The sequence below is a fragment of the Protopterus annectens genome, chromosome 12.part0, assembly GCF_019279795.1.
Source record: "Protopterus annectens isolate FY-2018-M chromosome 12.part0, PAN1.0, whole genome shotgun sequence".
Taxonomy (NCBI): Eukaryota; Metazoa; Chordata; order Ceratodontiformes; family Protopteridae; genus Protopterus; species Protopterus annectens.
In genome coordinates, this window is record NC_056746.1 from 13,151,154 (window position 1) to 13,175,644 (window position 24,491).

At 45.0% G+C, this 24,491-nt stretch overlaps 1 protein-coding gene across 1 annotated transcript in view; it reads right to left on the bottom strand.

Moving 5' to 3' along the window:
• The window catches only part of UBN1 (ubinuclein 1), a 772,140-nt gene that overhangs the window by 161,110 nt on the left and 586,539 nt on the right, over positions 1-24,491 (bottom strand). The window lies entirely within an intron of this gene.

Consider the following 24,491-nt stretch of genomic DNA (forward strand, 5'->3'; position numbering starts at 1 on the left):
TCCCCTTTGGTTGTCAAGTCCCAGAGGACACTCTAGGCCTGCCTTTAGTATCAATGTGTCACTTTTTTCCATATCCAGCACCTTTTTATGCCTCTCATCTTGTGTAAGATAGAAGGGGGCAGTTTTTGCTAGGGTAGCTTGTGATTCACATTGACAGGGGGTAGGTCTTCAATAGAATGCCTTTCACTCCATATTTTAAATACATTCTCTGTGGGAAGGCATACAAAGAGAAGCTCCTCCTCCCAATGTTTTTCTGGAAGGGAAAGAGTCAGTCTTTCAGTCAGGCATGTGTCCTAACTACAGATCCCAGCAGCTGCTGTCCTGCAAAATGCATCAACAGCATCAATCACATTCATGGCATACCTAGTAGCCAGGGAACTGAGATTTTCTCCTATTTAAGGCCCTTATCTTCTGCGCATCTGCCTTCTATCTCAGCTGATCAAAGTGGGACTCTTAGAATTTTAAGAAGTGACAGTATCAGTTGAGGGTATTAAAGTAGTTGAGGTGAACATTATCTCAGACCAGTTTTGTCTAATCTCCATCACCAAGAATAGGGTTCCCGAGTGCAGTGACAATAAATTCCTTGCTAGAGTATGTGGATATCACTACTGGATCCACAGCACAGATTTAGTACAAATGTTTGCGAGCGTCATGGACTCTATAAGATAGTCTGAATTCCGAGAGCAAGGGCTGTGAATCAGAGTGCAGTGATACAAAATAAGAGACATAATTCCAGGACTTTCAATACTGTACGAATGGCCAGGGGCCTTAGTTCTGGCAAGCACAGAAACTGTCTATATCTGATCTGTGGCTGGAAGAACACTTTGGCATCCCAGGTGACGGTCTTCAAACTTTGAAGGGCATCTCCAAAACAAAACTCCTCACATGGTGAGGCTGCATACATAAAGCTGTTCAAATAAGCAAGCCCATCCACCTCTGAATTTGGGTATTTGAAGGGCATCTCCAAAACAAAAATCCTCACATGGTGAGGCTGCATACATGAAGCTGTGGATATCTTGTTCAAATAAGCAAGCCCATCCACCTCTGAATTTGGGTATCTGATTCCACTTGGGGGGGGGGGGGGGGCTTACTTTTTCGTTTAACAGAGGATAACGCGGACACCTGACGCAAATGTTTCTTCAGACGTTGGCTATGTACACTTCATGAATTCCCCAAAATCAAGGGCCAGTTTGAAGACATCTTGAATGGAGACCTGTGTGGTAGACTAGTGTTAAGGTCAAGCCAACAGTGGAGGAGGCAAACTGACTGATGACCACTTGGATGTTTCTGTCCAGGACCTGTGGTTTGCCTTACAGGCCTTGGAAAGCAGGCACACCTCTATAACCTCTATGCGGTTTCCATTAACAACTTCTTGATCCAATAGTGCGGTGAGAACACCTTCTCCACTGCTATAGATAATGTCAGTGTCTGAAACTATGGCTTGCAACAGGGCCCCAAAACCAGCAGATGACCTAACAGTTTCAGACTGCAAAAAAGGAACAAGTTGTGAGAGTACCTATAAGTTTTGCTTCCTATATATAATGCACCTGTTCACTTTTGTTCCTGACATATTTCAGAGGACATAAATTACAGAAATGGAAAGAAAAAAACTCCAAATGGGATACTTATCTGCACTCTGGATTCATGCTGCTCTGATGGACTAAAAAGACAATCTCACTGAACTACGTCAGGTAAGATTTGAAGATGGCACCAGTCCACCCCTAAAGCCTTAAGTTGGATACCCATTGTCCTGTTACTGTTAGTGGGATACAGGCTGTACGTCATACTAATAAAGTGCATTACTTCTCACTTGTGTTATATTTCCCAACTGAATTTAAACAAGAAGCTGCAAGTAAATGCAATTATTGCACTAACCAAATAATTCCCACTGATGTTCTCAAAGACAGGTGTTTTAATCTGTTTCAAACAGATTTTACAGTAACCAGCAGTCAATTACTGTTGCGCCAAATACTCTCGCCTCCTACAAGTAAAAGATTAAAGGAACCACATTTTTCTGTGCATTCAAACAATCTTTTACATTCTTTACCAGTCTGTATCATGCTCCTGCTTTGACCAAAGCATCACATCCATGAGAATAACCAAAAGCGGATGAAGTAACCCAATATTCACTTCTTTAATATATCCAACATAATATTCAAGGTTTTGAGAAACAAATTTAGAATTTACACACTTTAAACAGCTACCCCAGAAAAGGATTCACACTTTGCGCTGACTAAATAAATTTTGGTCCAGAATGGACCCAAATCAGTCCTCCTTCAAGATAACAAAAACAAAAGAAAGACTTATGTTCTATATAAGAAACAGGCACCATTCTCAGAGACTGCAGACTGGTCCCAAAAGCTTTACTGGGATGGATCACTCAATGGAGCCACGTTCTGGGAAAGGACCTACAAATGATTCTTGCCATGCCAGAGATTGACCAAATCTAGGAGACTGGTCACTAGCTACGGCTCTTCAGCCAGGGCAATTTTGAAGAACTAAATAAACAAGAGCAAATGAATCCAGGAAACTACAAACTTCAGCAAGAATGATTAAAGCACTCTTGAAAAAAAAATCAACAAAACCTTAATAAAGGCAGTCCCAGTACAAGTTTCACACTTGACTGTCAAAGAGCCTTTTTCCAAGAAGTTTGATTTAATACTTTCAGAACTTGTACCCCACCCTAAAAGGCAGACCCAGGAAGCAGTCAATATGCCGGGCTGTGTTCCAACAGATTTTCAGGTCTCCCAGTGCAAAAAAAAAAAAAAAACTGATGAGATCTAGTAATTTTGTCAGCTTGAGTAAAATTCAATTACTGGCTAGTAAATACACTGCCTGGATTGCCAACAAAGGAGAAATTTAGAGGACCTTAAAAAAGATCAACTAGAAAAGGAAACTGACTGGGAAGAATACTCTAGCTGTTCAGCAAAAAGCAGCTCAAGCTTCAGCTTTGGTACAAGAAATCCATTCATCCACTGCCCGTTTTTGCACACAGGCTGGGGTACCACTGCAACAGTGACAATCTAGAGAAAAAGTTTACACCAAAGGGTGGCTAGGCTATCAGTAATTTAGAGGAAAAAGTTAATCAAATGCACTCAGAGCTGATTAAAATAAATGAAACCAACTCAAAAGCCTGGAAAAAGAGGCTTTAACTATGTATTTAGATGAACTGATAAAACTACAAAAATCAGAAGGTGAAATGAAGAAAAGGCTGGATGAATATGACACTTCTCAAGAAGAGCAGTTTCAAAAATTGTAGCTTTAGAAGAGCACATAAAAGCCTGAGATTTTCTGTTGTACCAATGAAACTGGAAAGAATGGACTGTATTAGCGTTATGAAAGAACAAACAAGCAACTGGACTAGTATTCAGCTGCAGGATTTGTTAACTGAAATGGAACATCAAGTGTATGCTGCAAACCTGGCTATTAGGAAAGTAGCTAAAAATAGAAGTTATGTTCTTACCATAACGTTCCATGTTAGTTGTCTTCTTCTCGCCTTCTTCTTGCTGGATGGGTTCGGAGCCGACCTCGGCTCCGACTCGGCCACTCTAAAAGCTCGAGAGTTGGTTCCACCGGCTCGAGGCTCCCCTTATATCCCACAATGCTAGGCGAGAGTTACCTCAGATCTCGTTTGTAAGCTAACCCCAGCTTATAATAGTAACAGAATAACTCTAAACAGAGTCCACCTCTAACAACAGGAAGAAAGAAGGGTGACCTATATCCTGATCCAGGAAATATGCAGAACAGCATATGTCTAAGAAAGAGGTGGTAGAAAGAGAGGTCACGATCACAACTCCTCTAGGTCTGTCCAGGCCAGGGGGAAGGAGGGTGGGACGAAGAAGAAGGCGAAGAAGACAACTAACATGGAACGTTATGGTAAGAACATAACTTCTATATGTTAAGTTGTCTATCTCGCCTTCATTCTTGCTGCATGGGACCGCGTCCTAGCACCTTGTCCCGGGTGGCCTAACGGAACAGACTCCTGAGAACAGTGGAACCAAAATTAGCTCTATGCCTAGAAGCTAAATCCAACTTATAATGAGAAATAAAAGTGTGAGGAGTAGCCCAAGTAGCCGCTGCACAAATGGTGTCAATAGGCAGTCTGTCTTGGAAGGCTAAAGAAGTAGCCAAAGCTCTGGTGGAATGGGCTTTAGGTTTATTAGGCAATTTTGTTGTCTAATTTCATATACCAGGGAAATCAAAGATGTTAGCCATCTGGATAATGATACCTTTGAAACTGAAAGTCCCTTTCTGCTTTCCCGTGATAGGAGACAAACAGCTGATTAGATTTTCTGAATTGTTTTGTTCTATCCAAGTAGTACCTCAATTGACGATGAACATCCAGGCAATGTAATTTTGTTCAGACCTATTGGAATACTCTGGAAAAAAGACAGGGAGGTCAATGCTTTGGTTTAGATTTGATGTCGAGACCACCTTAGGCAAAAAGGACGGGTTAGTTCGTAAGGATACTCTGTCCTTATGAAACAAAAGATAAGGAGGACGACAACTGAGTGCTTGAAGCTCTGAAACTCTTCTAGCTGATGTAATAGCTACCAGAAAAGGGTTTTCCATGAAAAAAATTTTAAGGAACAGGAAGCTGCAGGTTCGAAGGGGAAGAATCAAAGAAGCAAGAACTAAATTTAGGTCCCAAGGAGAAGGAGGATTTCTTATAGGAGGTCTGAGAAGAAAAACTCCTTTCAAAAAGGCTTTGCAGAGTTTGTGGGACATTAGGGCAGATTCAGAAATACCCACATGAAAGTTAGAAATAGCTGCCAATTGAACTTTAAGTGTAGAGGAGATGAACCTGCATGGAAGAGTTCAGCTAGAAAATCAAGGACTAGTTGGATGGAAGCGGTGAAAGGATCTATGTCCTTTCCTTGAGCCCAATATGTGAAACGTTTCCACTTACTCAAATAAATCTTCCTAGTGGAAGATTTATGTGAAGCTATCAATATATCTCTAACAGAGTGAGATAATTGAGGAAGCCTGGCTAAGGTTGGAACTGGAGGAACCAAGCAGTGAGGTTCAGAGGGGAGGGAGGGATGAACCTGACCCGACTGATGGATCAAAAGATCTGGAACTAGGTCCAGATTCCACGGTCGCTCTAAGAGAAAACGATGTAGAAAGGGGAACCACACTTGTCGAGGCCAGTAAGGAGCAATGAGGATCAATGAGGCCTTCTGAGCGATAGCTTTCTGAATTACTTGAGAGATCAGTGGGAAAGGAGGAAATGCATACAGAAGTGCCCCCGGCCAAACTTGCAGTAGAGCGTCTCTGCTGGGTTGGCCTGGTAAAGGGAATAGAGTGAAATATTCTCTGCACTTGCTGTTTTGGGGAGTAGCAAAAAGATCGCAGCAAGGCTGACCCCACTTGAGAAAAATTTCTCTCACTACAGAGTCTTTCAGAGACCACTCGTGAGGCATGAGAATAGCTCTGCTCAACTTGTCCGCAATATGATTGGACTTCCGGGATGTGCGTTGCTATCAGAAAACGCTGAGAAGAAATCGCCCATTGCCACAGTCTGAGTGCTTCTCGACACAGGGGATATGATCTGGTTCCGCCTTGTTTGTTGATGTACCACACTACAGACATATTGTCTGTCTGGATTGCAATTGTTCCCAAGGGAAGAGAGTCTTGAAGGGCTTGCAACGCTAAAAGCACTGCTCTCATCTCCAGAACATTTATGTGCAAGTGGCATTCGTTTGGTTGCCATGTGCCCTGGACTGTCCTGCCCTGATAATGCCCCCCCACCCGATCAGGGAGGCATCCGTTGTCAGTGTAGCAACCGGAGGAGGTGGAACAAAAGGTCTTCCCGACAGGAGATGGGGGGAAGACATCCACCACATGAGATGCTTTTTGCACGCCTGCGTGATCACAATGGTGTGAGACATTGGAAGTTCCTGATATGACCATTGAGTAAAAAGCATCCACTGAAGGATCCGCATGTGGTATCTGGCTAATGGAAGGAGAGGTATGGCCGCTGCCATAATTCCCAACACCTTTAGAACTAACCTGGCTTTGATTCTGTTGTTGTTGAGAAGGAGTGATACCAATTTGTGAATGTCTGATATCCTTTGATGTGTTAGCCTTGCAGACATGTTTATTGTATCTAGATTTGCGCCTATGTAGGTAATAGTACGACAAGGCGACAAAACAGACTTTTCGCAATTTATTGAAATACCCAGCTTTTGACAAACGCGAAAAGTGTAATCTCTGGCCATCAGAAGGAGATGCTTGGTGGGAGCTGTGAGGAGCCAGTCGTCCAAATACGGAAACACCTGGAATCCTTGTCGTCTCAGGTGAGAAGCTACCACTGCCATGCATTTGGTAAACACCGGGGCAGTGGTGAGACCAAAGGGCAGGGCCCTGGACTGAAAATGGCTGGTTCCCAGGCTGAAGGGGAGGGATCTGCTGGAGCGGCTGTTCATCTTTATGTGATAGTACGCATCGCGAAGGTCTATAGAGCACATCCAGTTTCCTTTGCCCAAAAGGGAAGGATGGATTGCAGCGTGACCATCCGAAATCTTGTTTTCTTGACTGATTTGTTCAAGACACTGAGATCCAATATCGGTCTCCAGTCCCCTGTTTTCTTTGGAACTAAAAAGAACCTTGAGTAGATTCGGATCCTTGTTGGTCTGCTGGCACTGGCTGAATTGCTCTTTTGCAAGCAGTTTTGAAATTTCCAAAGCTGCTAGATCCCTTTGAGCGGTGGAACATCTGGAAGGGATTTTTGACTGATTTGGAAAGCGAAGAAAGGGGATAGAATAGCCTTCGGAAATGATGGACTGTACCCATTTGTCTTGAGTCAGGGATAGCCAGGCTTCTGGGTACAGTGACAATCTTCCCCGACTGCCTCCGAAGATGGGCAGTCAGGCAACACCTCAGGGATGCTGAAAGGGCTTGTCAGGAAGGCTTCCCGATTGCCCTGGTTCTGCGGACCCCCTGCCCCTAGGGCGACGTCTACCATTGTTATTCCCGCCTCTGCCTCTGGTGGAAAACGACTCTGTCGCCAGGCGAAGTCCCTTGAGATTGTTTACGGAACCACATCTTTCCACCCTTCTGGCCTTTGGGGTAAGGCCTGGAAGGAGTAGAAAACGGACTCCGGCGGCAGAAAGGGTCTTGCCATCAGTCTCGCACCTAGTCAGGGTTTCTTTCACTTGAGGACCAAAGAGATGATCCATCAAAAGGGAGTTTGTGAAAGACGTCTTGAAAGGGTCCAAAATTGCATAGCCGCATCCAGGCGTGCCTACGTAAGGCTACACCTGTCCCTGCGGCTCTGCTCGCTCCATCAGCCGCGTAAGAAAGAAGGCGCATGGAGGAGTTGGTTATGGAATTAAGGGTAGCCAGCTGCGTGTTCATCTCGTCTTGGAAACCCGCAGCTGTAGGATTCTTAACATTTCACTCGCTTCTTTGATCAAGTCCCTTTGAAGACGAGTGAAATGGCACAGGTAATTCAGCTTAACGCATGGTAAATGTCGCTGAGGAAAACATCCGCTTCCTGCACTATCCATGGACCTAGATTCCTTGTTAGGTGGATGGACAGGTACTGAAGGATCAGCTAGTTCCTTCTTTGTGGCAGCAGCTACCACCATAGCATTCACAGAAACTCCTTTTGTTAAAAATTGTTTGTCTGCTGGAGCTGTTATGAATTTAGAGGGTCTCCTGGGAGTGGGGTCCACTGAATCAGGAGCCGTCCATGCCTTCTTAGCAACCACCTGCATGAGGGGGTCGAAGGGGGGGGACACCCAGGAGGTGGAAGGACGAGAGCCAAATGCCTCAAGATACACAGATTCGTCCTCCGAAGGGTTGAGGGCTGGCCAATTTCCCCTCTGTTTGAGGATCTCCAGAATGTCTGCAAATGAGACATCTTCAGAAGGGGAACGAGGGGAACCCTCAGAATCATCCAAATCTGTGTCTGACGTGATGGACTCAGGTGAGTCAATGTGTTTCCTCTTACACTTCCTCTTCCGAGGGGGCTCTTCTGCCAAATCAGGAGAGGCCTCGGAAGAGGATGAAATCCCCACAGGGGGCTCCTGAGGAGCTGGCTCTCTGCGGACCGGGATGAGGGAGTGAGTCGACTTAGCCTGAGGCACCATAGAGGGAGGGGCGGACGGAGCCGACTGTGGAGTAGAGCCAGGCTCTAACACACTCCGCATGACCTCGAATGCACCCCTGTCAGGCAGAGCCAGAGGTCCCCGCTCCGAGAAGCTAAGAACCCCCCTCGGCACCGACAGTGATGGCTCCGAGGCCGATGGAGCCGAACTCACCAGCGCCGAAGCCCCGAGAGGGAGAGGGGGGTCGGACAAGGGTCCGATGCCGGAAGTCCGGCGCCGAGATTCTTCCAAGGAAGAAAACGGAGCCGACGACGGAGCCGAAGACAATTGTATCGGCTCCGACGCAATCACAGTCTCGGTTCCGACACGACCCAGCTCCAAGCTCAAGAGAGTCGAAGGAGGAATATGTTGATGGACCGGGGCAGGCATCGACTGATGAGTCGGGCTCTGAAGCATCTGGGCCAGTGCCTCGGACTTAAGTAGTCGATTCACTACCCTCTGAAGGTCATGATCCGACAGCCTCGATGACCTAGAGGAGTGAGACCTTTGGCTCCGTTCAGACAGCAGGGGAGATCCTGGAGCCGAATGAATGGAGCCAAGAGATGGTGACCTGGACCTCTTCCTAGTTGTCGGCTCCGAAGGTCTGGTCGGAGCCGACACGGGAACTTCTATTACCTCGGCTCCGCCGAGCCGAGGCCACAGAACCTGTGGACTGAGACTTATCGGCTCCAGCCGGAGCCGATGAAGGCAAAGGTTGAGAAACCTTAGGTCTCGGCTCAGTTGCGGAGCCGAAGACCTAGATGCCTTAGAGGGCTTCCCTGTTGAAACAGACAGGGAATCCTCCGGAGTAAGCCTCTAAGAATTAATTTATTCTTTCTTTCCTGCAGGACCCTGGGGCTGAAGCCATGGCACACAGCACAGGAGTCCTGCAGGTGCAAAGGCCCCAGACAATAGACACAAGAAGTGTGAGCGTCTGTCAGAGACATTTTCTGACAGCACGCATCACACTTCTTGAATCCGGAGACCTTTGCTTCTTTAGACATTTTGTCTGAACAGGTGTACACAAACACACACACAAACACACTAGTTATACCCTGTCAGATAATACAATAAAAGTAGTAATAGTACTTTAAACTATAATAAAACACACAATCCACTAGGGAAGGAAAGGCCTATAGGCCCGAGGGAAGAACCAAAGGTTCTTGGGGAAAAGAAACGGAAATTTTTTGGGTAGGGAATAAAAGTTTTCTAACCTACTCTAAACTAAGTAAAAATATTAAATTAAAGGGGTTTTTAAAGACTAATGTCAACTAGAAAATAGTACTCACCAGGAACCGGTAGAAACAACCAACCTCGAAGCTGTAGCGGCAAACGAGATCTGAGGTAACTCTCGCCTAGCATTGTGGGATATAAGGGGAGCCTCGAGCCGGTGGAACCAACTCTCGAGCTTTTAGAGTGGCCGAGTCGGAGCCGAGGTCGGCTCCGAACCCATCCAGCAAGAATGAAGGAGAGATAGACAACTTAACATCCTACATTAGTACAGATGTAATCATACCAGCAAAAAGAGATGATCCTGACAAATCTGTGCAGAAGGACAAAGTACTAAAAACTGGAGATAGTGCAGTGTTTGTAGAAAATGATTATTCACTACTGTACACCAGGCAGAAAAAAATTTATACCAGCAGTCAGGGAATGTTGAGAGGCAGGTGCGAGATTGAAGTTGCTTTATCCAGCTGTCTTCTGAGTATATTTTCCTGGAAGGCCAAAGACATTTTTTTAATGCAGAACAGGCTACGGAGGAAATACATTTTATCCAACAAAAAGTGAGCCATCAACCAGAAAGAGACTCTGCTTCTCATAGTAAAGCTCACAGATGGACTTTGCCAATGAAACCTTTTCCAATGATCCAAAGGAAAATGTTTGATATTCAGAAAAAAAGCACAGGAGCCGACTAGAAGAACCAGGAGTACCATGGATGTGAACCAGAGTCAGTGTTGGGAGACTGACAGGAAGATGACCATCAACAGTGAAATTGGGGAATAAATGTGAGATTATTAAAGCATCAACCACACTTACAAAACACATCTTTGCAAGAAAAAAGTGGCTGAGAGAGACTTGACTTTTGTTGACTTTGTTAAACTTGTGGGTGGACTCTAAAGCATATACCCCATTTTATGTCATTAACTTTTAGAATGACACAAAGGAAAAAAACAAAAACAATTTGTTCTTAGTATTTATACAAAACATTTCATGATACAAGTGGCATGTTATACAGTAAAACATTGTGTAGTATGCAATCAGGAGTATTTTAAATGTGGGGTTGAGGGTCTTTCCAGTGATTGCTGTATATGACAGAGACTGAAGTAAACATGTTAAGAAACATAGGCTTTACAATGTAAACACATAGGAAAGGCTTGACAAAATCAAATTTAGTTAATATGCTGTAATCTTGGGCTGCTGAGGTGGGATGAGGTGTAAAAGTACCTGATTATACTACATGTAGAGTTGAGATGTTGTCTGAGTTTTGCATAGGTGAATGTATGGTAAACTGCAAATGTGTTTTCTGTAAGCAAGTAAGTTTCAAAAATAAGAGAAAATGATGGATGCCATGAGAAGTGCTAAGTTTCTTGCATATGCACATATATTAACTTGCCTTTTTTCTTTTAGCAAATGTTCAGTGGGAGTCAAGTCTGCAGCTGAACATTTTGTTTTGTTTTTAGTTAATCTGACAAAGTTGTTAACTGTGTTTTTTCTAACTGCTAAATTCTTCTATGGAGACGAGCTCTCTGCAGTGAGAAGCAATTCATCTTGAGAGTTCTGATCGTTTGCTGAGGGAAATGCAAAATTTAAAAGTACAGGGGGGCAAGCAATTCAGTAAAAAATAAAGTTTAAAATTATTTGAAGTGAAAAAGAGACAGCAGCTTCACTAACAGCCTTAACACTTCAATGTATTTCATAGGGCGGTGTATTATTTTGTTTTATTTAAAGATAGCCCATGCACAGTTTAAGGCTAAAAGTTGATTTTTATGAAGGCATACAAACTGTTTTTCACATCTTAGGAGGGATGAGAAAACGGATAAGAAAACAGCAGACAGCAATCCTTGTAAGTGGGATCACAGACTGTAACATGCATTTTAGTATGGGTAACCTTAGTTTCAGGTTAGGTAATGCCTGTGGGCACAGCTGTCGATTTGGGGAAATTGTTCTCATCAGCACGGTTGAACTTAAAAGACATGCATAGTTTTATGTATTTGTTCTAGGTTATGGGAGTGTTCTGAAATATATTTGTTTGAGGGTTTTCATTAAAACAAACTCTTGAAAATGAGACATAGGTTCAAATGGGGATGACAAGAAAACCATATAACAGATCATATTGCCAAACAGTGTGTGCATGTAACACAAACACTGAAAATACACATTCAAGAAAGCTGTCATGTATATTAGGTGGGAACAATAACTTCTTCTTGTAATGACTTTCTTTACTATCCATATTATTTTCGAATGTAAATGGCTTTCTAGGTATTGACAAAAAGGTAAGAGGGTACTTTTCCGTTATCGGGGCTACACTTAACGCGCACACAAGGATCACCCATGTTTCTTAATGAGAACACATACTCAGTTTTTAAAGAATGAGCGCACACGTCATGCGGAAATATCAATTTCTATTAGGTTCATAGGTTCATACTAGGCTATCTGCCCTGGGGCAATTATAAGCCTAGCCCGATTCTGTATGGCTTATGCCACCCCTTGATTTGAGTATATTGTGCCCTTTTTAAGGTTTAGTTTACTGTGCCTCTGTCTAATAGTGACACGGGAGTAATCCCTGGGACAAACCTACGATCCCCCATCCACTTATCGAGATTCTTCTTGAAGAGATTCAGTGAGGTGCTCTGCCTCACATGAACTGGAATTCTATTCCAGAGCGAAGGGAGCCCCTGGGTTATGAACCTGTCCCTCCAGCAAGTTCTATTTATTTCTGTGCTGAGGTTCAAGTCCCTCGAGCGTGTGGCTCTAAGGGATTTAGATTTACTGAGGTGGAGCATGTTCATTAATTCTGGATTTGACATAGCTTTGTATGTCAGGCATAGATCGCCTCAAAGTAGGCGGTATGCAACTGAGTAGAGCTGGAGTTTTTTTAACCGAGTAGCATATGGCATCTGTTTGAGACCCTTGATCCTCTTGGTGAGATACTTTTGGGGTCTTTCTAATTGCTGCAGGTGTCGTGTAAGGTACATCCCAAAGGGCATTGTATTCTATGATGGGCCTGATGAGGGATGAATAAAGGCACGATTACCTCTCTTGATCTAGATGTGAAACCCTTCGTGATGAGGTGGGCTATGTAGAAGGTCTTTCTAACCACTTTGGCAATGTGGTTTTCAAAGGAGAGACTGCCATCAACTTGGGTCCCCAGGTCCCTAATAACTTTCTCTGTACTTAATGGGTTTCCACCTATGTGGTAATTTGTGGGCACATTGTTTTGCCAAAGGGTATGACTATACATTTTTGGCATTTAGCTTTAAACCATGGCGCTGGCACCAGTTATCTGTCTCTGTGAGACCTTTTGAAGGATGTTTGTGTCAGCTGGAGAGTTGATTATGGCCCAGTTTGCAGTCGTCTGCGAACTTGGTGAGCCATAGTCCTCCCACGTTTGCCTGTACCTCGGAAAAGTATATACCGAACAAGAGTGGTCCCAGGACAGAACCCTGTGGGACACCACTTGTGACCGGTTTAGTCTGACATGGCTCCAGCAACTCTCACTCTGTGGGTTCTGTCTTTGAGCCAGTTTGCGACCCATCTTGTGACATAGGGGTTTATATTTAAGCTGGATAGCTTATCTATGATGCCCGAGTGGGGTATTGTGTCAAATGCCTTTGCAAGGTCCAGATAGGCTGTGTGGACTACCTTCCCTTCATCTATGGCTTTGGTGACTGTTTCAAAGAAGTCAACCAGGTTCAAAAGGCAGATCTGCCCTTCACAAAGCCGAACTGGGTAGGATCTAGTGTCTGTAGGTCCCCAATGTCTTTGTTTATGAGCTCCATGATGATCCTCTCCATAGCCTTGCAGACTAAGCTAGTTAGGCTTATGGGGCGATAGTTTCCAGGATCCGTAGAGGCTCCACCTTTCTGGAGTGGGACCACTGTTGCTGTACGCCATTCTGTGGGCACATATCTTGTAGTGAGGCTGAGATTGTATAGCTGTTTTATTTGAGGGATTAGTTCCTCTTGTAGTTCATGTAGGACGCAACCTGGGATGCCATCTGGCTCCATGGAAGCAGTGTTTTTTGCTTTGGAGAGGGCAGCCTTCGCCTGAGCATCTGAGATGTTTGGGAGACAGCCCTCTGCCGGGATAGATACTTGCTCTTTTTGGGGGTGGAGAAGTTTGCACTGAACCTGTCTGCCAGGATATTGGCGATGTCTGTGGGTTCAGTGTATTTTTTGTCGTTTAGAATCAACTCAGAACAAGTCTGGGAGTTGCATCCCAGGTTTCTAACATAACTGAAAAAAGCCTTATGATTGTCTTTGGTGTCCTGTGCAATGTTTCTCTCGAAGCTGGCCTTGGAGGATTTTATGAGGGATCGTAATTTTTTGCTAGTACTGATCAGAGATGCCTTCCCTATTAGGGATTTTGCTCTATCATGTAGTAGCTTCCTCCTTCTGTTGTACAGTTTATTTATGGCAGGCGTCCACCAAACTGGACGCCTGCCTTTGGATGATTGGGTCTTGGTTTTGTTTGGGATAGAATGATCCATGCATTCCTGGAGATGTCCGTATAATGCATTTATATAGGATTCTGCAGTTTGGGCCGTACTGTCCACTGGCCCTGGGGCCTTGAAGGATTCCACTTCGGTTTTGAGAAGTGAGAAGTTCGCTTTTGAGAAGTTTTTCACTGTAGTTTTCTGGGCTGGGGGTGGGGTCGGGATGTGGACATCCAGTGAAATTAATTTATGGTCTGATCTTACCAATGAGGGATATACTTCTGGTGTGGAGCATAGAGTCCCCATGTTGGTAATGATCAGGTCTAGTATGTTGTCCCCTCTTGTGGGAGTGGTGACTAGTTGTTCCATAGCATTTGAGTTTATAATTTCCAGGAATCTTTGGGCTAAGGTGCTGGGGCTTGAGTAGTGCTCCCAGTCAATGTTTGGGTAGTTGAAGTCGCCCAATATAATGGTGTTCAGAGATCTTCATGTTCTCCCAATGTTTTCAGGAAAGCCGAATGGGATTCCTGACTTTGAGAGGGTGGTCTGTAGGATGCTATAAACTGAAAAGCAGTCTTGCCCACTGTTAGTTGCACATGGATGGTCTCCGATACCGTGCAATGCCACTAACCTGGAGGTGTGGATATCCTTGATAAATATGGAAACTCCCCTCCTTTTGTGGTTCGGTCCGGGTTTTGGGGCGAAAAGCATGATACGAGGTATAGCCTGGTAGTGCTGGGGTGCTCTCTGGAGCCTTGAACCAGGTTTCTGTCACTGCACAGATATCGATGTTCTCCATACTGAGGAGAGCTTTGAGTGCGTGCATCTTGAGGTTAAGACTTCTGGCATTTAGCAGCATTACCCTTAGTTTCTTGTTCCTTGTGCTGTCTATGGGGGTGGGTTTGACTTTTGAGCCTTGCCTAAAAAAGGCACTATGGGGTGGCAAGAGCCTTTGCCAATATCCGAAAGCCCAGTGGTGACAGGTGCAAGCCGTCCCTAGCGAAGCAATGTGGCTTGTCGAGCATGTCATCCCAGGCTGACAGACACTGGATCCCCTTTGAATGACACCAAAATTTTAACCAATTGTTAAAATCGATCATTTTGTCTTTGTACTGTGGCATCATTCTAGGTGAGGGTAAGATGCTGCTCAAGGTCAGGGTCATACCAGCCTGGGCTACATGATCAGAGAGCTCCTCTATGTCTCTTTTCATGTAGTCCAGGGAGGTACGTCTCAGGTCATTCACACCAGCATGTACAATGACTGAGTCATATTTGTATTTGCTTTTGAGTGACCTGACTGCTTGCGCTGTGTCGGATCCTAGCACCCGACAGGCAGCTCACCGTGACCTTCTCTTTATTCAGCCTGGTGAGCGGGACGTCAGTGTGTCTGACAATAGAGTCACCTATAACAAGAGTATCAGGTGTGTTATTCAGCCTTAAGGGCTGTGGCTGCTTGGCACACTGACTTTGTGGGTTATGTGTTGTGTGTTTTGTTTTGAGGTAGCATTTGCTTGGATGTCTGCTTTGGAGGTCTCTGTTGCTTAGGTAGATTTTTATTTAGAGCCTCCGAGTATGTTTTTGTGTATTTATGTGTTTGGTTCGCTGATGTGGTGGGACTATGTGATACTGGAAATGTGTTGTGTGAGGTTACCTTCTCCTCCTGACTGGTTACACCAGTTTTGAGATGAGAGAGCTCAGCCTCCAGTTTGGCTAAATAGTTGCATCTCTCACATATATTTGAACCTGTTTGGAGGAGGAGAGGGTTGTCCGTGTACATGAGACAGTTGTAACATTGCCTCAAAATTCCCAGATTCACCAGCTGGACTGGAGAGGAAACCATTGACTGATCTTTGGACATGCTAGAGTAACAGGGAAACTGAATTTAAGACGGACCAATAGAGGACAGGGTAATCGTAGAGAGTATAAGAATAAGTAGTGCTTATGGTTTAATAGTGCTAACTTGTAGGATTACTTAATTGGACCAGTGAAGGGCCTTAGAATGAGAATATAGTGTTTAAATTGAGAGATAGAGCAGTTCTAAGGGAAAAAGTGAAGAGCAGACTCTGTGGAGACAGGAATAGTTTAAACCCAATTAGGCGGCGCTGCCCGTTGTTGCGCTACGCTCAAAACCGCGCAAAAGAGGGTTTTAAGAGAGGAAGATGGAGTTTTGGAATTGACCCAAAATGGCCAATAAAACTACAGTTTCAAGTCAGTAACCACTCCCACAGGGGCAGGCAGGCTGCTCAATGTTTTTCACTGCCACTGATCAACAGAGAGACTTTCCTTTAGCCCAAGCAAAAAATGGCCTCACAGAAACTTACGAACTGTTCAAGAACAGCAAGCCTGTAACTGAACTTTTTTAAATCTCAGAAAAAGGAAAAAAGATTTTTTTTTTTTTTTTTTTTTTTGAGAGAGTAGAGGTTAACACAAACATCAACAACACACAAGTGCAGTAAATGACCCACACACAAGTGTGCTAGGCCAAAGACAGATAAAATTGTTATGAAAAAAAAAATTTTTAAAAATAAGTGCAAACAGGAAATTCAGTGCTCAAAATAGACTCATGAGAAAACCTTAGCAAATAAACAGAGGAAAAGTGGCTCCTTCTTCTCTCAGCGTTTTCTCCTCTTGGTGGGTGCTTCACCAACAGCCAACAAGCCACCCAAAATGGCAGAGACTTTCCTTTAGCCCAAGCGAAAAATGGCCTCACAGAAACTTACAAACAGTTCAAGAACAGCAAGCCTGTAACTGAACTTTTTTAAATCTCAGAAAAGTGGGAAAAAAGCAAGATTTTTTTTTGTCAACCACTGAAGTAAAGTGCTTACTTCCCCGCACGGCGTACTAAAAGCGCAACAAATCGTTTTACTGCTATGGAAAAACTTTTATGAAAAAGACCAACGTACCATAACCAGCTCTGCCTAAAAGCACCAACAAGCTCGATAGTGCCTAAAACAAGATACACAATATAAATATTAACACAGAAAAGAAAAACATAGCTTTTTTTATTTCTTATAATAAGCTGTTTCATGGAAGTCGATATATCCCACAGTGAACAGCCCGTACAAAACAACAAAACATATGCATGGATACATCTGTAGTAACTGGGCAAGCTTTTCTTATATTGCAGCACAAAATAATAGATAGGGACGAACATGCACAAGCAAACATGTTGGTTGCTTCATAAATATCTCATTACTGGCAGTTAATGAAGTGAGCGCACGTTCTAGCACAGCTGTCCCCGATTTTGCCTCCTGCTTTTGCCCCGTTCCTCATAAAATGTTAATTTTGTGGTAAAATCAGGGAGGATTACTTAGTCGATTTTAGTCAACACTACTGTTTCACACTTCTTATACTCTTCAGAAAGTGCGTGTTGATGCAAAAAATAGAAGTTATGTCCTTACCATAACGTTCCATGTTAGTTGTCTTCTCGCCTTCTTCTTGCTGGATGGGTTCGGAGCAGACCTCGGCTCCGACTCAGCCACTCTAAAAGCTCGAGAGTTGGTTCCACCGGCTCGAGGCTCCCCTTATATCCCACAATGCTAGGCGAGAGTTACCTCAGATCTCGTTTGTAAGCTAACCCCAGCTTAGAAAAGTAAAGAATAACTCTAAACAGAGTCCACCTCTAACAACAGGAAGAAAGAAGGGTGACCTACATCCTGAACCGGGAAATATGCACAATAGCATATGCCTAAGAAAGAGGTGGTAGAAAGAGAGGTCACAATCACAACTCCTCTAGGTCTGCCCAGGCCCGGGGGAAGGAGGGTGGGACGCAAGAAGAAGGCGAGAAGACAACTAACATGGAACGTTATGGTAAGAACATAACTTCTATATGTTAAGTTGTCTATCTCGCCTTCATTCTTGCTGGATGGGACCGCGTCCCTAGCACCTTGTCCCGGGTGGCCTAACGGAACAGACTCCTGAGAACAGTGGAACCAAAATTAGCTCTATGCCTAGAAGCTAAGTCCAACTTATAATGAGAAATAAAAGTGTGAGGAGTAGCCCAAGTAGCCGCTGCACAAATGGTGTCAATAGGCAGTCTGTCTTGGAAGGCTAAAGAAGTAGCCAAAGCTCTGGTGGAATGGGCTTTAGGTTTATTAGGCAGTTTTTGGTGTCTAATTTCATATACAAGGGAAATCAAAGATGTTAGCCATCTGGATAATGATACCTTTGAAACTGAAAGTCCCTTTCTGCTTTCCGCATAGGAGACAAACAGCTGATCAGATTTTCTGAATTGTTTTGTTCTATCCAAGTAGTACCTCAATTGACGATGAACATCCAGGCAGTGTAATTTTTGTTCAGACCTATTGGAATATTCTGGAAAAAAGACAGGGAGGTCAATGCTTTGGTTTAGATTTGACGTACAGACCACCTTAGGCAAAAAGGACGGGTTAGTTCGTAAGGATACTCTGTCCTTATGAAACAATAGATAAGGAGGTCGACAGCTGAGTGCTTGAAGCTCTGAAACTCTTCTAGCTGAAGTAATAGCTACCAGAAAAAGAGTCTTCCATGATAGCAATTTTAAAGAACAGGAGACTGCAGGTTCGAAAGGGGGAAGAATCAAAGAAGCAAGTACTAAATTTAGGTCCCAAGGAGAAGGAGGATTTCTTATAGGAGGTCTGAGAAGAAAAACTCCTTTCAAAAAGGCTTTGCAAAGCTTGTGGGACATTAAGGCAGATTCAGAAATACCCACATGAAAGTTAGAAATAGCTGCCAATTGAACTTTAAGAGTAGAGGGAGATGAACCTGCATGGAAGAGTTCAGCTAGAAAATCAAGGACTAATTGGATGGAAGCAGTGAAAGGATCTATGTCCCTTCTTGAGCCCAATATGTGAAGCGTTTCCACTTACTCAAATAAATCTTCCGAGTGGAAGATTTATGGGAAGCTATCAAAATATCTCGAACAGAGTGAGATAATTGAGGAAGCCTGGCTAAGGTTGGAACTGGAGGAACCAAGCAGTGAGGTTCAGAGAAGGGAGGGAGCGATGAAACTGACCCGACTGATGGATCAAAAGATCTGGAACTAGGTCCAGATTCCACGGTCGCTCAAAAGAAATTGATGTAGAAAGGGGAACCATACCTGTCGAGGCCAGTAAGGAGCAATGAGGATCAATGAGGCCTTCTGAGCGATAGCTTTCTGTATCACTTGAGAGATTAGTGGGAAGGGAGGAAATGCATACAGAAGTCCCCGGGGCCAAACTTGGACTAGAGCGCCTCTGCTGGGTTGGCCTGGTAAAGGGAATAGAGTGAAATATTCTCTGCACTTGCTGTTTTGGGGAGTAGCAAAAAGATCGCAGCAAGGCTGACCCCACTTGAGGAAAATTTCTCTCACCACAGAGTCTTTCAGAGACCACTCGTGAGGCATGAGGATTGCTCTGCTCAACTTGTCCGCAATTTGATTGGACTTCCGGGATGTGCGTTGCTATCAGAAACCGCTGAGAAGAAATCGCCCATTGCCACAATCTGAGTACTTCTCGACACAGGGGGTATGACCTGGTTCCGCCTTGTTTGTTGATGTACCACACTACAGACATATTGTCTGTCTGGATTGCAATCGTTCCCAAGGGAAGAGAGTCTTGAAGGGCTTGCAACGCTAAAAGCACTGCTCTCATCTCCAGAACATTTATGTGCAAGTGGCATTCGTTTGGTTGCCATGTGCCCTGGACCGTCCTGCCCTGATAATGCCACCCCCACCCGATCAGGGAGGCATCCGTTGTCAGAGTAGCAACCGGAGGGGGTGGAACAAAGGGTCTTCCCAACAAGAGCTGAGGGGAAGACATCCACCACATGAGATGCTTTTTGCACGCCTGCGTGATCATAATGGTGTGAGACATTGGAAGTTCCTGGTATGACCATTGAGTAAAGAGCATCCATTGAAGGATCCGCATATGGAATCTGGCTAATGGAAGCAGGGGTATGGCCGCCATAATTCACAACACTTTCAGAACTAATCTGGCTTTGATTCTGTTGTTGTTGAAAAGGAGTGAGACCAGTTTGTGAATGTCTGTTATTCTCTGATGTGTTAGTCTCGCAGACATGTCTACTGTGTCTAGATTTGCGCCTATGAAAGTAATAGTACGACAAGGCGACAAAACAGACTTTTCGCAATTTATTGAAATGCCTAACTTTTGACAAATGCGAAAAGTGTAATCCCTGGCCATCAGAAGGAGATGCTTGGTGGGAGCTGTGAGGAGCCAGTCGTCCAAATACGGAAACACCTGGAATCCTTGTCGTCTCAGGTGAGAAGCTACCACTGCCATGCATTTGGTAAACACCCGGGGGGGCAGTGGTGAGACCAAAGGGCAGGGCCCTGAACTGAAAATGACTGGTTCCCAGCCTGAAGCGGAGGAATCTTCTGGAGCGTCTGTTCATTTTTATGTGATAGTACGCATCCTGAAGGTCTATAGAGCACATCCAGTTTCCTTTGCCCAAAAGGGGAAGGATGGATTGCAGCGTGACCATCCGAAATCTTGTTTTCTTGACTGATCTGTTCAAGATACTGAGATCCAAAATTGGTCTCCAGTCCCCTGTTTTCTTTGGAACTAAAAAGAACCTTGAGTAGATTCCGGATCCTTGCTGGTCTGCTGGAACTAGCTGAATTGCTCTTTTTGTAAGCAGTTTTGAAATCTCCAAAACCGCTAGATCCCTTTGAGCGGGTGGAACATCTGGAAGGGATTTTTTTGATTGATTTGGAATGCGAAGAAAGGGGATAGAATAGCCTTCGGAAATGATGGACTGTACCCATTTGTCTTGAGTCAGGGATAGCCAGGCTTCTGGGTACAGTGACAATCTTCCCCCGACTGCCTCCGAAGATGAGCAGCCGGGCAACACCTCAGGGATGCTGAAAGGGCTTGTCAGGGAAGACTTCCCGATTGCCCTGGTTCTGCGGACCCCCCCTGCCCCTAGGACGATGTCTACCATTGTTATTCCCGCCTCTGCCTCTGGCGGGGAAACGACTCTGTGCGTCAGGCGAAGTCCCTTGAGATTGTTTACGGAACCACATCTTTCCACCTTTCTGGCCTTTGGGGTAAGGCCTAGAAGGAGTAGAAAAACGGACTCAGACGGCAGAAAGGGTCTTGCCATCAGTTTCGCACCTAGTCAAGGTTTCTTTCACTTGAGGACCAGAGAGATGATCCATCAAACGGGGAGTTAGTGAAAGACGTCTTGAAGGGGTCCGCAAAATTGCATAGCCGCATCCAGGCATGCCTACGTAAGGCCACACCTGTCCCTGTGGCTCTACTCGCTCCATCAGCCGTAAGAGAGAAGGCGCATGGAGGAGTTGGTTATGGAGTTAAGGGTAGCCAGCTGTATTCATCTTATCTTGAAAACCCGCAGCTGTAGGGTCCTTTAACATTTCACTCGCTTCCTTGATCAAGTCCCTTTGAAGACGAGTAAAGTGGCATAGGTAGTTCAGCTTAACGCATGGTAAATGTCGCTGACGAGAACATCCGCTTCCCGCACCTGTCCATGGACCTAGATTCCTTGTTAGGTGGATGGACAGGTACTGAAGGATCAGCTAGCTCCTTCTTAGTGGCAGCAGCTACCACCATAGCATCCACAGAAACTCCTTTAGTTAAGAACTGTTTGTCTGCTGGTGCCGTTATGAACTTGGAGGGCCTCCTGGGAGTGGGGTCCACTGAATCAGGAGCCGTCCATGCCTTCTTAGCAACCACCTGCATGAGGGGGTCAAAGGGGGGAGACACCCAGGAGGTGGAAGGGCGAGAGCCAAACGCCTCAAGGTACACAGATTCATCCTCCAAAGGGTTGAGGGCTGGCCAATTTCCCCTCTGTTTCAGGATCTCTAGTATGTCTGCAAATGAGACATCTTCAGAAGGGGAACGGGGGGAACCCTCAGAATCATCCAAATCTGTGTCAGACGTGATGGACTCAGGTGAGTCAATGTGTTTCCTCTTACACTTCCTCTTCCGAGGGGGCCCTTCTGCCAAATCAGGAGAGGCCTCGGAAGAGGATGAAATCCCCACAGGGGGTTCCTGAGGAGCTGGCTCTCTGCGGTCCGGGATGAGGGAGTGAGTCGACTTGACCTGAGGCACCGTAGAGGGAGGGGCGGACGGAGCCGACTGTGGAGTAGAGCCAGGCTCTAACACACTCCGCATGACCTCGAATGCACCCCTGTCAGGCAAAGCCAGAGGTCCCCGCTCCGAGAAGCTAAGAACCTCCCTCGGCACCGACAGTGATGGCTCAGAGGTCGATGTCGGAGCCGAACTCACCAGCGCCGAAGCACCGAGAGGGAGGGGGGTCGGACAAGGGTCCGATGCCACTCACCCCCTCGGAGCCGACGAGGGAAGTCCGGCGCCGAGATTCTTCCAAGGAAGAAATCGGAGCAGACGACGGAGCCGAAGACAAATGTATCGGCTCCGACGCTATCACAGTCTCGGTTCCGACGCGACCCGGCTCCGAGCTCAAGAGAGTCGAAGGAGGAATATATTGATGGACCGGGGCAGGCATCGACTGATGAGTCGGGCTCTGAAGCATCTGGGCCAGTGCCTCAGACTTAAGTCGACTCACTACCCTCTGAAGGTCATGATCCGACAGCCTCGATGACCTAGAGGAGTGAGATCTTTGGCTCCGTTCAGACAGCAGGGGAGATCCTGGAGCCGAATGAACGGAGCCAAGAGATGGTGACCTGGACCTCTTCCTAGTTGTCGGCTCCGAAGGTCTGGTCGGAGCCGACACGGAACTTAATACCTTGGCTCCAGCCGAGCCGAGGAACCACAGAAACTGTGGACTGAGACTCATCGGCTCCAGCCGGAGCCGATGTAGGCAGAGGTTTAGAAACCTTAGGTCTCGGCTCAGTTGTTGGAGCCGAAGACCTAGATGCCTTAGAGGGCTTCCCTGTAGATACAGAAAGGGAATCCTCTGGCTTGAGTAAGCCCCTTAAAATCAATTTATTTTTTCTTTCCTGCAGGACCCTGGGGCTGAAGCCATGGCACACAGCACAGGAGTCCTGCAGGTGCAAAGGTCCCAGACAGTAGACACAAGAAGTGTGAGCGTCTGTCAGAGACATTTTCTGACAGCACGCATCACACTTCTTGAATCTGGAGACCTTTGCTTCTTTAGACATAACTACAGGTGTAATCACACACACAGTCACAAACACACTAATTACACCCTGTCTAATTAAACTATATAATAAACCACTAACTAGGTTTTAAGAGAAAATTAACACACACTCTCCACTAGGGAAGGAAAAGAGGCCTGAAGGCCCAAGGGAAGAACTTAAAGTTCTTGAGGGAAAAAAACAGGAATTTTAAAGAAAGGGGATAAGAATTTCTCTAAACTAAGGGAAATACGTAAAATTATTAAAATTAAAGGGGTTTTAATAGACTAAGTACACTAGAAAGTCACTTACCAAGAACCGGTAGAAAACCAACACCTCGATAGCTGTAGTGGCAAACGAGATCTGAGGTAACTCTCGCCTAGCATTGTGGGATATAAGGGGAGCCTCGAGCCGGTGGAACCAACTCTCGAGCTTTTAGAGTGGCCGAGTCGGAGCCGAGGTCGGCTCCGAACCCATCCAGCAAGAATGAAGGCGAGATAGACAACTTAACATCTGTTATTCTAACTTTCAAAAGTAAATCAGAGTAATATTTACACAATCATCCACAATTCTGGACCTTATGCCCCCCCCCCCCAACTGTACTTTTAAGTTAACAGATAATCAGTGCAACATAGACACAAGCTCGATGTCTCTTCATCCAAAGACAAAGACACACACTGATAATGATTCTCAATAGCTGACAAACAGCTACCATTCTAGAAGACCAATCAAGTTGAAATCTGAATATTTCTGGCTAAGAGCTATGTCATGCTGCTTGCGAGTAAGCAATTAAGCAGTTAAACCTTCTGTTGTGCGACATCGAGCAAGTCACCCTAATACTGCTGCTAAAATGGGATACTTGTGCCCAGTGGGCTTACCCAGCAGTCAACAAGTGAATAAAATAAGGTATGCACATGGGTGATTCATTGTGTGCGCATTAGAAGTGTTGTCCCGATAAATGAAAAGTACTGGTAAGAGTGCTGAATTATATTAAGAAATGTATAGTGAAGATAGCAATGCTGCAGGAGACTTATTTGGAAAGAAATAAGCATACGCATGTGAATTTGATAAAGAAAGGATTTCAGGGTCATGTTCAGCAGAATATCAGGGACAAAGGAAAAGTGGAGTACTTATACTAATTGCTACAGAAGCTCCAATAGTGACAGACGAGGGGGAAAAAGATAATGTCAGATTTGTGGTAGTAAGAAGCTATTGGCAAGAGAGCAGGATTACATTGCCATGTATTTATATTCCATCAAAACCTGCTAATATAGAGCTAAAGAACTTTGTGAGAAATCAGCTTTCAGCAGGGAAGATTCCTTACAGGGGGGAGTGGAACTTATTTGCAAAGGTGGGGATGTATCTGACGGACTTGTAGGGGAAAATAAAAAAAGGGGGATTTCTGAAGAAATTAATGAAAATATTTGGTATGGAAGTCATGAAATCAGTAGTAGGAATCATGAGAGAATTTACATAATCCCCAAGGGGTAATAACTGGGCTACACTAAACAGAAATTACATTTCACAGGAACTTTTACATTTTAATTAAAAGCTTGGACACACATTTAATAACTGTTTCTGATCATGCACCCAATAAAAACTGAGAAAAATTGCAGGGTAATGAAGAAAAATTAGACATCTGCACTTCCTCACCTACCTATTGAGAAGAATTTAAGGAATTGGTAAT